This window comes from Castor canadensis, chromosome 2 (genome assembly GCF_047511655.1).
Source record: "Castor canadensis chromosome 2, mCasCan1.hap1v2, whole genome shotgun sequence".
Lineage (NCBI taxonomy): Eukaryota > Metazoa > Chordata > Mammalia > Rodentia > Castoridae > Castor > Castor canadensis.
The window spans coordinates 26,120,001-26,133,414 of record NC_133387.1 but is presented as its reverse complement, the minus strand read 5'-3'; the positions used below and the strand labels follow the sequence as shown (position 1 = coordinate 26,133,414).

The following is a 13,414-nucleotide window of genomic DNA, read 5'->3' as shown; positions in this document are numbered from 1 at the left end:
GAAAACCATAAACGAGGGTCTATTTATTGAAATGGAGAGTATATTGGAAGAAAATAGTTTTGAGGTGAAGCTGACAGCAGAAAGGCCTAAAGAAACCTGATATTGGGGGGTGGTAGTGACTGAAAGGAAGGAAGGCGTTTTGATTGACTAGTAGGAGAGAGGAAGGGAAGCCCAGGTAGAAATTAATTAAAAGATGAATAACAGAGAGAACAAGGGCAAGACATGCAGTCTTCTCAGAGACTGTTGAATGAGTACTTCAGTTTTGTGAGCTGAATTCCTATTAAACAAGGATAGAAGTAATATTGATTCATTTTGTGTCTTGTGATGCATTCTATTCCAACAAGGAATGAAAGAAGATGCTTATGTAAGTTTATTAATTGTGAGGTGAAATTCTTTAAGAATGTGATAGCAACTGAGAATTTTGGTCTATGAGTAATTTAACAATTCAGTATCTTTCTGGGTAACGGTAATTGCTAGATGGTCTATGGTTGTGAGATTTAGTTAGCATCTTGAATGGATTCTTTCCCAGAGTTATCCATTGCATACTCCCTAGATATGAAATACCAATTTTACAGGCTAGCAAAGTGGTATTTAATGGTGGCTGACAGGATAGTGTTTAAGGACAATATATATTGGATACTTAAATTTTTCTATTATCTGACTCTTGGCACAGATCATTGAATTTAAGTTGTATTGAGATTGTAGGAAATCTAGCTGCCTTAATAACCCCAGCTGTGCTGCATGTTTGTTTAGTCTCAGGACCTTTATGCTTTTTAGGCATGCACAGAAGAAAATAAAACAATTTTGGTTTCTACCTTCACATATACTTGCCTTAGGAAAAATGTCCAAAAAAAAGTCAGGGACATTTTTCAGGATGCTTTCTCTAGTCTCAAACATGGAGCAGACTAGTTTTATGTGATTTGTTGACACCAGCCATGTGTGCGTGCGCCTGCGGGGGTGGCGGGGGGGGGGGGGCAATGCTTGCTTTCTTTGATTATACTTAATGATCCAGGGTTTTGCCACATTTCAACTTAAAATTTGACGGCTTAGTTTAATAAAGGTCTAGATTTCTAGACCTCTGCAGAGGATGGTCTCTTTCATACTGTATCATTTTCTCTTGAGTTTCTTTTTAAGTTGATCACTGTGTATTTTAGGCATATGCATTGTCTTCTTAATGGTTTCTTGGATAAAATACCTTGTTCAGTGAGGTAAATAAATGAAATCATCTGGGTTACTGAGCAGGACTCATTTAAAATCTCATTTGGAACATTTTCTTTGTCCACTCTTTTTAAATTGTGTATCCTGCTGCTTTGTAATACTTTACTGTTCAGAAGACTTAAAGGATAGACACCTGGATTTGGGGTAACAGCATACCCCCAAAATCTATGGCTTTCTCTATGCCTTTCTTATTATCTGTTGTCGGTTTTCCTGATTCTTTGCTATAATACCTTGCTTAGCTTCTTGATTTTTTTTTTTTAATTGGTATGGTGATTCCCCTCTCTAAGAATGCAGTATTTGAGTTGGACTGCAAGGAAGCTTAGCATGATTAAACAGGTATGATATCATATACATAACCTATAGGTACTCTCTGAATAAGAAGCTTCTTTATGGTTGGTCAAGATATGTATATTTGGTTGTAATTTCTCCCCATCTGTTAATGAGGGAGCCTCTAGTGCACAAGTTCTTCTTATTGTTGTCATGTGTGCATTCATCTGACCCTTGAAATAATTTCTACATACTCCTCTGGTCCTTAACATACAACACTTAGGTTATAACCTCAGTGTGAAATTGGAAAGCATGATATCTATGATCACTGACAACCATATAAAGCTCTTGATAAAATGGAATGAAAGAAGAATCAGGGCCATTATTGTTTTCTTCATTATTTTTTCTCTAACAGTTCAGCTTTACTGGTGCAATAAGGATAATTTACAGAGGTGTTTTAAATGCATTAGAAGTACAAATGGAAGAGGTGTAGCTTGTCATTATAATGTTCCTGGAATTCTGCAAATAAAACTGACGATTGGTAAATCAATTTATGTTTTAGAAGACTAGGAAAATAGCTGTGTAAATAAATGATTTTAAAAGTATCTCTGTAGTGAGAGAGTCTTTTATTTATTTATTTTTGTTGGATTTTTGTTTTTTTCTGTACTATGTTTTAAACAGTGCTACTTGATTTCTGTTTGGATTGATTGACATATGGTGAACTAAAAGTTTGCTGATCAGTATAAAAAGTAGAGAAGACCAAGTGATATAATTTACCAAGTATAAAAGAATGGTCATTTGGGTACTTAATGTTCTTAAGGAAGAAAAGATCCTAAGCAAACTAGGTTTTAACAATAAAGTTTTTTGCTAATTTAGATATTTTCTGTAGGTTAGTTTATATTAAATTGTTGACATGTTTCCCATCTGTTTAAAATTCCTGTGGAAGAGACTCAACTATTTTATATTTAAATTTTGTAGTTGAATAGATGTTCTAGAAAGGGCTGGAAAACTTTGTAAGTACTAAGGATAAGGAAGGAGTTAGTGGTGCCTAGTCAGTAGCTTTGTCTTAAAACAAATACTGTTCTTTCCTCTCCTCCCTTAAACTGGTGTGTGTGTGGGAGGGGTACAGGGGTACCGGGCAGAGGGTTTATTTTATTTTATTTAATTTTTTAAACCACTGCCATATCAGGTTTATACTTGAAACAGTTGCCTTTTGATTTTAAGGTGGTGTGGCATTCTTGTATTAATGGGAATTTAATTACTTATTTGATTGCTTTGAGAAACTGTTGTTCAGCCTTTTTGTTTTATTGCATCACAAGCTTTTGCTTCCTGTGAGCTGCCTGCAGATATAGTGCCTTTTTGAAATTTGGCTTTCATTTCTTTTCCTTCTCACTCTGTTCTTCCTTTCTTTCTTCCCTAACTCCCAATTTTGATTAAAACTTAAACATCTTGGGTCCAGAACACAAGACACTTATACAACCTGAGATTTATTACCTTTGAATTTTTGAAAATGTACTATTAAAGATTTCTTTGCCATTTTTAAGTTTTCTGTATCATGCTGATGTCTGGGAAGACTGACAGTTAACATTGGGGGAAGGGCAGGCAAAGAAAGCTACATTTGTGCAAGCATTTTCTCAAGTGCTCTAACTTGCATTTCCTTTCTGTGACCTGATTTAATGGAGACATTTCCACCTCAAAGAAGGCTGTCAGGAATGCTTGTATTCTCACTATTAGTCTGAGGGGTACAGCTTTGATGTTCTGTTGCCCTTGGTTGAATGTGAATGTTACAACATGGCACCTTTTCAAGGAATCATAGAGAATTGACCCATTTTATGTAACATTTATAGGCTGATGGGCATTTAGAGCTAGAGGGGAACATCATTTAGATCTAGCCAATTCTTCATTTTAACAGAAGAGGAAATTGAAGTCCAGAGAGATTAAGTAATTTTATTCAACAAATATTAATTGAGCGTGTACCATGTGTCAGACGTAGTGCTAGGTGCTGGGGGCTACAAAGATGAATGAGTTGAAGTCCCTATTGGAGACCAGTATATAGTTCCCAGATCATACAGTTTATAATTAGCAGATCAGGGAATAGAATATTTGTGAATCATTCATACTCACATCTTTCTTGATTGTTAAGATGGAATTTATCTCAATCCCCTATCCCTTTCCTTACCTTTTAATTTAATCATTCAATAAAGATGATTTTTACTTGGTTTTAAAAATGAAATCCAGTGTTCTCCCTTAACCCCAGTACCCTTTTAGCTACCACTCTTTCTTGAAAGATGAATGTACACTAGCCATCTACATTTTATCAACTATTCAACTCATTGGAATTTGACCAAAACTGCACTTTCCACCAGTAGTGGGCATGTTGCACTCACTATTGTGACTTTTTTTTGGATATTTTTACTCCAATGTCATATCGTTCTTCTTTAAATCCCCTTGTCATTTTGTTACCTTGGTACCCTGATTCCTCTGTCTCTTTGCCCTTTTAATTTTTATTTTCCTTAGTTTTTGCTGTCTCTTCTCATTCTCTAGATGGAGCATACCTGTGCACATCTCTGTAACAACTGGCCATCTATCCTTGAAGCCTTAGCTCAAATAGCATCTCATGGAGCATATCTCCACTTTTCAAGAGTTTAGGCACTTCCTTCTATTTGCTTTTATAGCACCTTGTATATGTTTCCCAGTATTGTAATCTTTCAGTATGTATATCAAGCATCTCCTTTTTTTCTTTTGAGAACAGTGACATTTTCTCCAGTGACTGTCACATATATACATTAAAAAAAATGTAGTCATTTTACCCAGAAACACTTCACACTCAATCAGGCAAATGTGAGTGAAGGCCTCTCTGCTCCCCTCTCCCCACACCCAGCGGTCTATCCCATTGTCTTTTTTCTCCTCTTTCTATTGGGTTCTGTGAGCTAGGCCCTTTCATTGCTGCCAAGAGACTGCCTGAGGTAGAATTCGCTGTTAGTGGTAAATGTGTAGTTCTATCAATTGTCTTTCAGTACATTAATTCAGTTAAGAAGCTTAAACATAACCCTTAGTTATACTCAAATCAATTAGCAAACATTTTTTTAATTCATAAATTATACATGTATAAACTTGAGTCCGTCCTGTCTGATTAAATTTAAGTTTGTAATTGGTGTGAGGTAAATTACTGAATTTTTTTACAGCTGAAATAAGTGAATTTTATACTTCTTACTCTAGTGGAGAGACTATCAGTGTTCTCCATAGTATTGTTTCTGTATATAATTTTGACCTAGACATTTGGGGCTATCAGCACAATAGCAGCACCCTGCTAGCCATGCAAAAGACATTTCTGCCTTTTTGGAATTCCAGTGTACATTCTGTAATGGACCAGGTGTGCCAGTTGGATTTCCCTAATCATCTACTTATTGCATGGCTATTATAATCCTTTTGGGACTGACATGAGAAAGTATTTGATGAGCTAGAATGTTTTTCTCTTGATTTCCCATTTCATTTAGGTTGTAAACCTCTTATCCTTTGCCATATACTTGTCCTTGGTCAAAATTAGATCAATAAAGTTAAATCAAGTTAAAAATATCCTCAAAAGAAATGGTGACCATGGGCCACCTTTAAATTATTCAGAAAGATTTTATGTTTTTATTATAATGTTTGCTTTTATATCTGATAACCTCTGATCGAACCTTAGACATTATATCTATTAAAGGCATAAAAGGTGGTAATGTAGATTTTTCGGCTGATGGTTCTGAATTTTGTTTGTTTGTATTTTCTTATAACCTCCTGGTGTTGGGTTGTGTTCAGATCAGTAAGATTTATTAGGTGAACATTTAGTAGCGAGGTGGCAAGATATTCTGGTTTTCTCATTAGCAGTGACCCTGGATAATTTTCTCCCATTCAGCAACATTCATTAGGAGCTGTCCAGCATCCTTGTCATCTAATGGTGAGGCAGAGCTCAGGTTCCAGGTGAGGAGGTCACCTTGGACACATCTCCCTGAGGGTGAGGATGCTTTGCAGGCAATGCTCAGGCCAGAGGTAGTTTCCCTTTACTCTTCACATATGAGCTCAGCTGTTGTAGAACCAAGGAGCTTAGTGCTTTGCTTGGAAGAAAGAAAACTGACTTTTTCTCTTGCTCTGAGCTGTTGGATAGGCATACAATTGTTAGATGTCTTTTGATCGTGTCTAGAGGTCACAGATTTTGTAGTTAGTTAAATTATAGTCCACCTATCACCCTACCATTTTCTAGTGGAGTGACCAAGGTTCTACATTTCTCTAAACCTTTCTTTAAAAATAAAGTTAACGTTTACTGACTCTGTTAAATTGTTTTGAGGATTAAATGAGCAGTATGGAAGCATCAAAAAGGCAAAATACCATTTTTCACTTTAGCTTCTAATCACCTATGGGCTATAAGGTGCATATGTATTGGTTTGGCTCAGATCTGCTGAGTGATGAGAGGATATTTAAATAGAGAATTCATAGAAATCTTCTGGAGTTGGGTATCATTTGAACATGGCCTTCCAGAATATTTGATGTTTTAGTTGACAAAATATTTTGTGCTTAGATAGCAGTCACAGCCAGCCAGAAGAAATCACATAAAAGAGGTCTGGAGGATTCATTCATGGGGCTTGTTCAGGATCAGACAATTTGGAATATAGTTTTTGGGACCAGAACTGGGTCAGCATGCTTGATTATGTCCATAAATTGTAACCAAGCAATCTCTTTTAGCTTTCAACCAAAGATCAGGATTCATATCTCAAAATTCTCATATTAGTGTGGAAATTGAATTTGATAGTGTGCCTGATGTTTCTCCCAGATTAAAGAAATCAGCAGAATAACATCTTGAATATGCTCCACTTTTTTTAACTGTAGTAAAACTTGTAACAAAATTAAGTACAGTTCAGTGTTAACTATGCTCACATTATTATAAAATATTTGCAGACCTTTTTTCATCTTAAAACTACCCCATTAGTCTAGTCATTTCCCTTTTCTCCTCCACAGTCGTAGAGGCCTAATGAGCTCCACTTTGGTGGTTTGTTTTGGACAGTTTCTAGAGTTCATTGGATGATAAGATACATGATAGCAAACCTGGTGTAATTTCCCATCTTGGTATAGTAGAAAAATGACATTTTGTTGATACTATTTGGCTTACAGTGAGTTTTGCTAATCCACTAATTCCTATTTTATTTGCATCCCACTTTATGTGATATTGTAGCCACATTGGCACATTTAAACTAACTTCAGTTTTCCATCTTTACCATGATTGCAGTTTATGAAACCATGCAGTAGCCTCCCTGTGTTTGGGCTTTAAAGCCACAGAATGATTCGCTACCCATGAGAGTGTTTGCCAATGTATTAGGCAGAAAAAAATTATAGGCTATATTGTTCCCTTATCCTGTGATTTTTATATCTTGCAGACTCTATAGATTAGACACATACTGACTTGAAAATCTTCCTGTTACTTGTTGCCAGTTGTTAAATCTTACAAGCATTTCTCTGCTATCACATATCTTTATAACTGTGGAAGCTCCTTGTGAGCTTGGTCCTTTAGACCAAGAGGGTAATATAGAGTTACCTCTGAGGAATGTAGTTATCAAGAGACTTGGATTGCTACTGTCTGATGGTCAGGGTTTTTTGCCTAGTTATGTAGAGAAGGTTCTTTTAGCTATTGGGTCAGGATCCAGTCAGATGACAGAAACCACACCAGTTGTTTAAACAGGGCAAACATAATGTAAGGAATATTTGTGTGTGTGTGTGTGTGTGTGTGTGTGTGTGTGTGTATGTGTATGTGTTACTGGGGTTTGAACTCAGGGCTTACACCTTGAGCCATTCAACATACCCCCTCCCTTTTGTGTGTGTGTGTGTGTGTGTGTGTGTGTGTGGTGTGATGGGTTTTTTGAGATAGGGTCTTGTTAACTATTTGCCTAGGCTGACTATGAGCCTCGATCCTGCTAATCTCTGTCCCAAAATCAAAGGAATTTTTAACCAGGTATGAGAAAAGGCAAAAGTGAACCCTTGGGTAGCACAACTCCCATTCCTAGTGTGGGGGTAGGGGAGCAATAAAGAAAGGGGATTGAAAATCTGAAAATTTATGTGGGGGTGAACTCCTTCAACCTGGGACATGAGCCCTTGTTCAGCTGATGCTTTGTCTCTAGGCTTGGAAGAATAACTCTGTGAGGCTAACAGCTCTCCCAGGAGTGATTACCAGGTGATCTGTTCTAGTGAATTTGAGGAGGTATGATCTGAAAGCTATTGTAAAAGTGCATGCTGAACTCCACTGCTGCTACTGGGTGGAACATGCTCCCCTGATGGGAGAAGTGGTGCTCTAGTCTCTTATTTCTGTCTGCCTCTTCCTGCATCCATTTATTGGTATAGCATAACAGGAAACAAGCCTTAAAGCCGAATACATTCACTAGTGTTCTGCCCTGGCATCACAAAGTGGAATTTAAAAAGATAAGATTTGAATATTGAGTGACAATAGCTTGACCACTGGCACCACTACTGGGTCCAATTTATATAAGTTCAGTTAGCTCCCTAGGATCTGGTGACTCTGGGTGGGCATGCACTATGTGTTGAAATTAATTGACCTTTCTATGTGTGGAGGATTGTGTGTGGAGCCAAGGGTGAACAGAAAGCCAGTGGTGAATTACCAGTTCTTGCTTCCACTGTGGTTGGGAGGCAGATGACAGATGGAAACTAACCATGGGTCTTCTGAAATGTGTGATACTTAACTTCTCTAGACTCTTAAGTAAAGGTAGTAATTCTAGCTTTATTGGCTATTGTGAAGATTAGAATTAATATGCTTAATGTGGCAATTTCACAGCAAACAAAGAAGTAGTGGTTCTTATTTTGCCTTTCAATAAAGTGTTGTAGAAATTGAAAATGGATCCAACCCTTTGTGTCAAAGAGTTAAATTGGAAGACCAACAATAGGAAAAATAAGAATGTGGTTATCACAGTGCAATGGTGTATGATTAACACGAGACCTTCTTAAATAGGCACAATTTCAGCTTCTTTATGGCTTGAAGAACTAGAGAACTTAAGGTGACATTACATAAGGCAGTAGTAAAACTACATTCTTCCAGACCTAGGCACCAATCTTATGTCCCATGTTGTTCCTGACAACTCAAAACACTTGCAGGTGACTACCACTGATGGAAAGAGTAAGAAGCTCCCTATCTCCCTCTTCATGCTGTCCCGCCTTTTACCCACTACAGATTGCTTTGGGGGCTCTTATTACTTGTCTGTTTATTTATTGGGTGCAAACAGTTGGGACAAACAGATCCTCAGAATGTTCATTTCAGAATGAGTAAAGGCAGCCCCTTTCAAGCCACAACCTCCACTGGCTTCAGGCTAGTAAAGTTCCCCCTTCATGCAGTAGGGCAAGGCCTACTATATGTATTATATGTATGATGAAACCTGCTGTCTTTGTGGTTCATTGTCCTTTTAACTTTACTTGCTCATATTTCTCCATGGTTGTAGCAAGTGATAAATGTTGGAGTTTTTCCATTAATGTCAAGTAGACAATACAGTAAAAGCAAGTAATCTTCATTCTGTAACATTAGACTGATACCTGTCCTGAAAAGGTTCATTTTACTGAACATATGAGCACAGGCTTGGGAGTAGGTTGACTTTGGTGGATAAAATATGTGGCACTAGGCCCAGCAGCTTGATTTAGACCTTGAAAAGATGCATCTGGCAAGTCAGAAACTCAGTATCTAAAGGGAAGACCTTTCTGCTGTGCACTTACATAATTTAGTCTCCTTTTTTTGAAATGCCCAAGAATTTATTGCACAAATTTGACTGGAACTCTGGCTCAGTTGAAGGTTCCTCTCGCATTAACTAAATAATGGTGTCATATCCAGCATCATTTTCCCTTCTGTGTTATTCCAGGAAGAAACTTTAATAATAATTATTATTATTTAATATGGTGAAGAAAGGAAGGCATTCACAAAGAAGCATTTCTCTTAACAGAATGATAGGATCCTCCAAATGGGCTTGCCCAATCCTGCTGCCAGTTACAGAGAAAATTGGTTTCCTATTGTAAGAGATGTATTTTCTTTTCCTCCCGTTCCTTTCTTCTCTTCTAGAACTGTGGGAGGGCTTATGGCACATCATTGTGCTGGATGGGTTTCATCTGGCTTGTAGCCTGTACTTTAAGTAATGGGGTTGTCTCTTCTGAGGGCATTGGCTCTCCATTTTTAGCTTGGGTATGAAGGGTAAGAAATGTGGGAGATGATTTCTCCATTACTAGAAAACATGATTTAGGGCCAACTGGTTAATTGGGAGCTTCCAGTGAAATGGAAAGTAGTACCATAAGGGCAGAGCCAGTTGTGATAGAGCTGGTTCCTGCTGCCACTGTGTGCCCAACCCTGCCCTAAGACCTCCAGGTCTGCTTTCTGCTTTTAAACTCTGATTTCTTAGTTACAGACTTTTTAGTGATCTTTCCAATGAAGGAGATTCCCCGTTTAACACTGATTCCCATTTCCCATCAATCTTCAAAACTACCACCTATGTAGAAAGAAGCCTGCATAGAGACACAAATTATTTTTTATTTATTCTCTGCTTTTTCCACTCATTTAGGAAAACTTCACTCCAGTTGATAACACTACGTGTTAGTCCTTCTAGAACAAAGGAAGGGCTCTATGATCTTAAGCTATCCTTTTCTTTCTCTCCACTCAAAAAACTACCACCCCAAAAGATGCCCTTGGCTTATGCTTAATTTAATCTCAAATTCCTATGGTTTTGAGGAAAAACTGTTCTTTCTTTTTTTCCCTTAAATTTCATATTAGAAAGTTACCTATTTTATATTGTAGCTTAATATTATGTTTATTTAGTGTTGCACTGTCACAATTGAGATATTTTTAGTATATCAGTTCAGCTTTATGTATTTTCAGAATGGTATTTATGTGTGTTCTGTAAGAATTTTTTGGTGACTATTAGCTAATGATGCAGCATGTGTTTTCACTATGTCAACCTTATGAAGAGAAAAGAAGATTGCTTTAAAAAAGCCAAGTCAAAAGAGAGCATTCTAATTATTTGGATTGTGTAAATATCTAATTATTTGGATTGTATAAATTCAGATTTTCTCAAACACCACACAAAACTACTAAGAATATTATTTTTGCATCAATGTTTGCAAAGTGTAAGGTTTCAAAGTTGTACAGTGAGATTTTGAGTCTCAGTGCTTTCCATTTTTTATTTATTGGTGGACATATTCTAGTATAGTATAGAATCATAATTATTACCAGTAGTTTGCATACTGTCAACTAGTGCAACACAGAGGCCTTTGTTCAGTGAATTTGCTAACCATGTCATGATGCTACAGTGATCTTCCCTGCTTTAATTCACTGTGAGATTTATTAACAGCTTCATTTGTTCCCATCATCAGAGTAGGCACAGTTTGAGTTGTCAAAAATCTTGTATTTCTCATTTTCTTCTCCCTAGTAACATGGCACTATGCTGGGAACTTTCTAAGTACAGTGAAGATCTTTTTTCTCTCACACAGATCTTCCCTTATGAGGTCTGGTTGAGAAGATAAGACCTGTATGAAGTGATTAAATTACAGGTAATACAGTGCAGAAAGTGATTAGAGTTGTAACATTGACTTATCTCTTCTTCTGTCTCTTGACATTTTAACTCTTGTTAATATCCAGGTTAGATGTTGTAAAACTTAACTTGGCTAAGTAGTATTGTTTTTTAGGAACAGTAAAAGTGTAGATTTGGCTTTCCCATGGAGTTTGTATTTGCTGAAATGCTCCTTGAGCATGAATTTAGAATTACCTTAATTTGGGCTGAAAGATGCAGCCCTTTTCACTACCAAACTATGATGCCATATAATTCTTATTTTGGTGAGTCTTAGAAGGAAACTGAGGCAAGTCACTGGATAGGAAGCCAGTCGCTCCTGCCATACTCATCTAGAGCCGGGTTTCAATCCTGTGGATCAGCAACAAGCTGCCTACCTACTCCTGATCATTTGGTGGCACATTATGTTTGAGGAATGTTTGATTTCAGGTCCAGGACAGCTCTTTTCATCTTTAACTTCCAGAATACTGACCTTGAGCTTTGTTCTCTTCAAGGATCCCATGTAATTTCTGTCTCATTATCCTCTTAGACTTGTCTGTGGGATCCACACTATTCCTCCAGGAAAGGTGACACTGTCTTAGTTCTCCTTTGGAACATACTTTTACTTTCAGAGCAGTTTGTGAGCAAGAAAAAGTTTTGCCTTGTTGCACTTCAGAAAACATATCTGTGTGGGGCAGGCAGATGGGGCAAGTCTCCTGAGCCTTTTTTATTTTCTGTTTCCTTGCGTGGATCTGGGAAGCTCTTTTCTATTGGCTGCACATCTTCTCCTGAGCCGTGAGCCTTTTACATTTAGGTCTATTAATGGTGGTGTTCTTTTATTTTACCCTCTCCTCTTCCTACAGAAGTATTTGTAGCTAAGTGAAGGGCCCACATATGGTTTGCTACTTGAATAATGGTTTGGGAGCCTTTAAAGCCTTCAAGCTATTTATTCTCAAAGTCTTGACTGGGTCTTGGGGGCAGGGGGAAGACCTGATGTTTAGCTCCTGTTATTTCTTCCCCACCCCCCTCTCCCCCTCTCTTTTCTCTCCCTGTCCTTTTCCCTCCCCATTTTTATTGCATCCGAGCAATAAATAGCAAGCACTTCTGAAAAGGCTCTTAGTTGGCTTATGTAATTGAGTAGAAGAGCAGTCTCCAGAGGGAGATTTTTTTCTTACATGATAGTCTTGAAATGGTACTTTAATTTTGGGATGTGCAAGTTCCTGTGGAATATAATCATACACTGCATGTTGGAGATAACGGGTCAGTCCCTTCAAGGACACAAGGCTGCCTAAATTTGCTTTCCTTCTCTCCCTTTTGATACTGTGAAACTGTCTCCTACTGGCAGGCTGCCAGGAGACATTTGTAACTGGGACTGTTTCTTGGAATTGCCATTTTCTATGCTTCTCTGCTGTTACCATGGCTAGTGTAGGTCCAGACTCCTGGGTATCTGTGTGGATCTGGGCAGGGAAGAAGCAAGGATGCTTCTGTTTCTTGCTCTTCCTGGGCATGATTAGTAAGACTCAGATTCTTCATCCTGTCCTCTAATACTTTGAACTAAGGGATATTTGGAAATTGTGTTTTGCCACCATTACTAAAATGTTTTCAGTTTTCTTATCTGTATGGAAGGTGAAGGAACATTGAATTTCTTAGTTGTTATTAACCTGCTTAACTTATTTGTCTCTTTTTATTGAACCATTTTGACATTAATCAAACTCCTTATTGTGGCATTCTGGCCTTTCTAAACCTCTGACCTCTTTTTTTCTTTTATTGCCATTGACTTAAGTGGGACAGGTCAGGTGTTTCTCTCTCTCTCTCTCTCTCTCTCTCTCACTGTCTTTCTCTCTCTCTACCCCTCCCTCCCTCCTTGCCTCCTTCCCTCCTCCCTCTCTGTCCCTCTCTTTCTCTCTCCCTCTCTGCACATACACACACATTCAGCAGTGGTCTTTTCCAAGGCATGGCCTATAGACCTGCTTGCTATGTGGAGGATAGGATATCTAAGCTATCCTTGCTTAGATATGTGGGAATCACACCAGGCCTACTAAATCATTATCTAGTGTAGGCCTGCCACTCTGCATCCTTGTATGCTTCCAGGGTGTGTGTGTGTGTGTGTGTGTGTGTGTGTGTGTGTGTGTGTGTGTGTGTGTGTGTGTGTGTGTGTGTGTGTTTAGGCATACTAAAAATAAAACCTGGCAGCCACTGACTGAGGTGGTGATTGCCTTTTTGCCATCACAAGCCAAGAGAGTGCAAAGTTGGCCACCATCTATCTACTTTTGGGATAGCAGGTATCAAAATCCCAGCTCTCCCCATCCTAGTCGTGTTGATGTCAAGTAAATTACTTACCACTTTGATCTTCACTTTCCTTGTGGTGAAATGGG

General features: G+C 38.0%; 1 protein-coding gene across 1 annotated transcript in view; it reads left to right on the top strand.

Moving 5' to 3' along the window:
- Snd1 (staphylococcal nuclease and tudor domain containing 1) overlaps positions 1 to 13,414 on the top strand; it is a 436,904-nt gene that overhangs the window by 133,642 nt on the left and 289,848 nt on the right. The gene's annotated exons all lie outside the window — the stretch shown is intronic.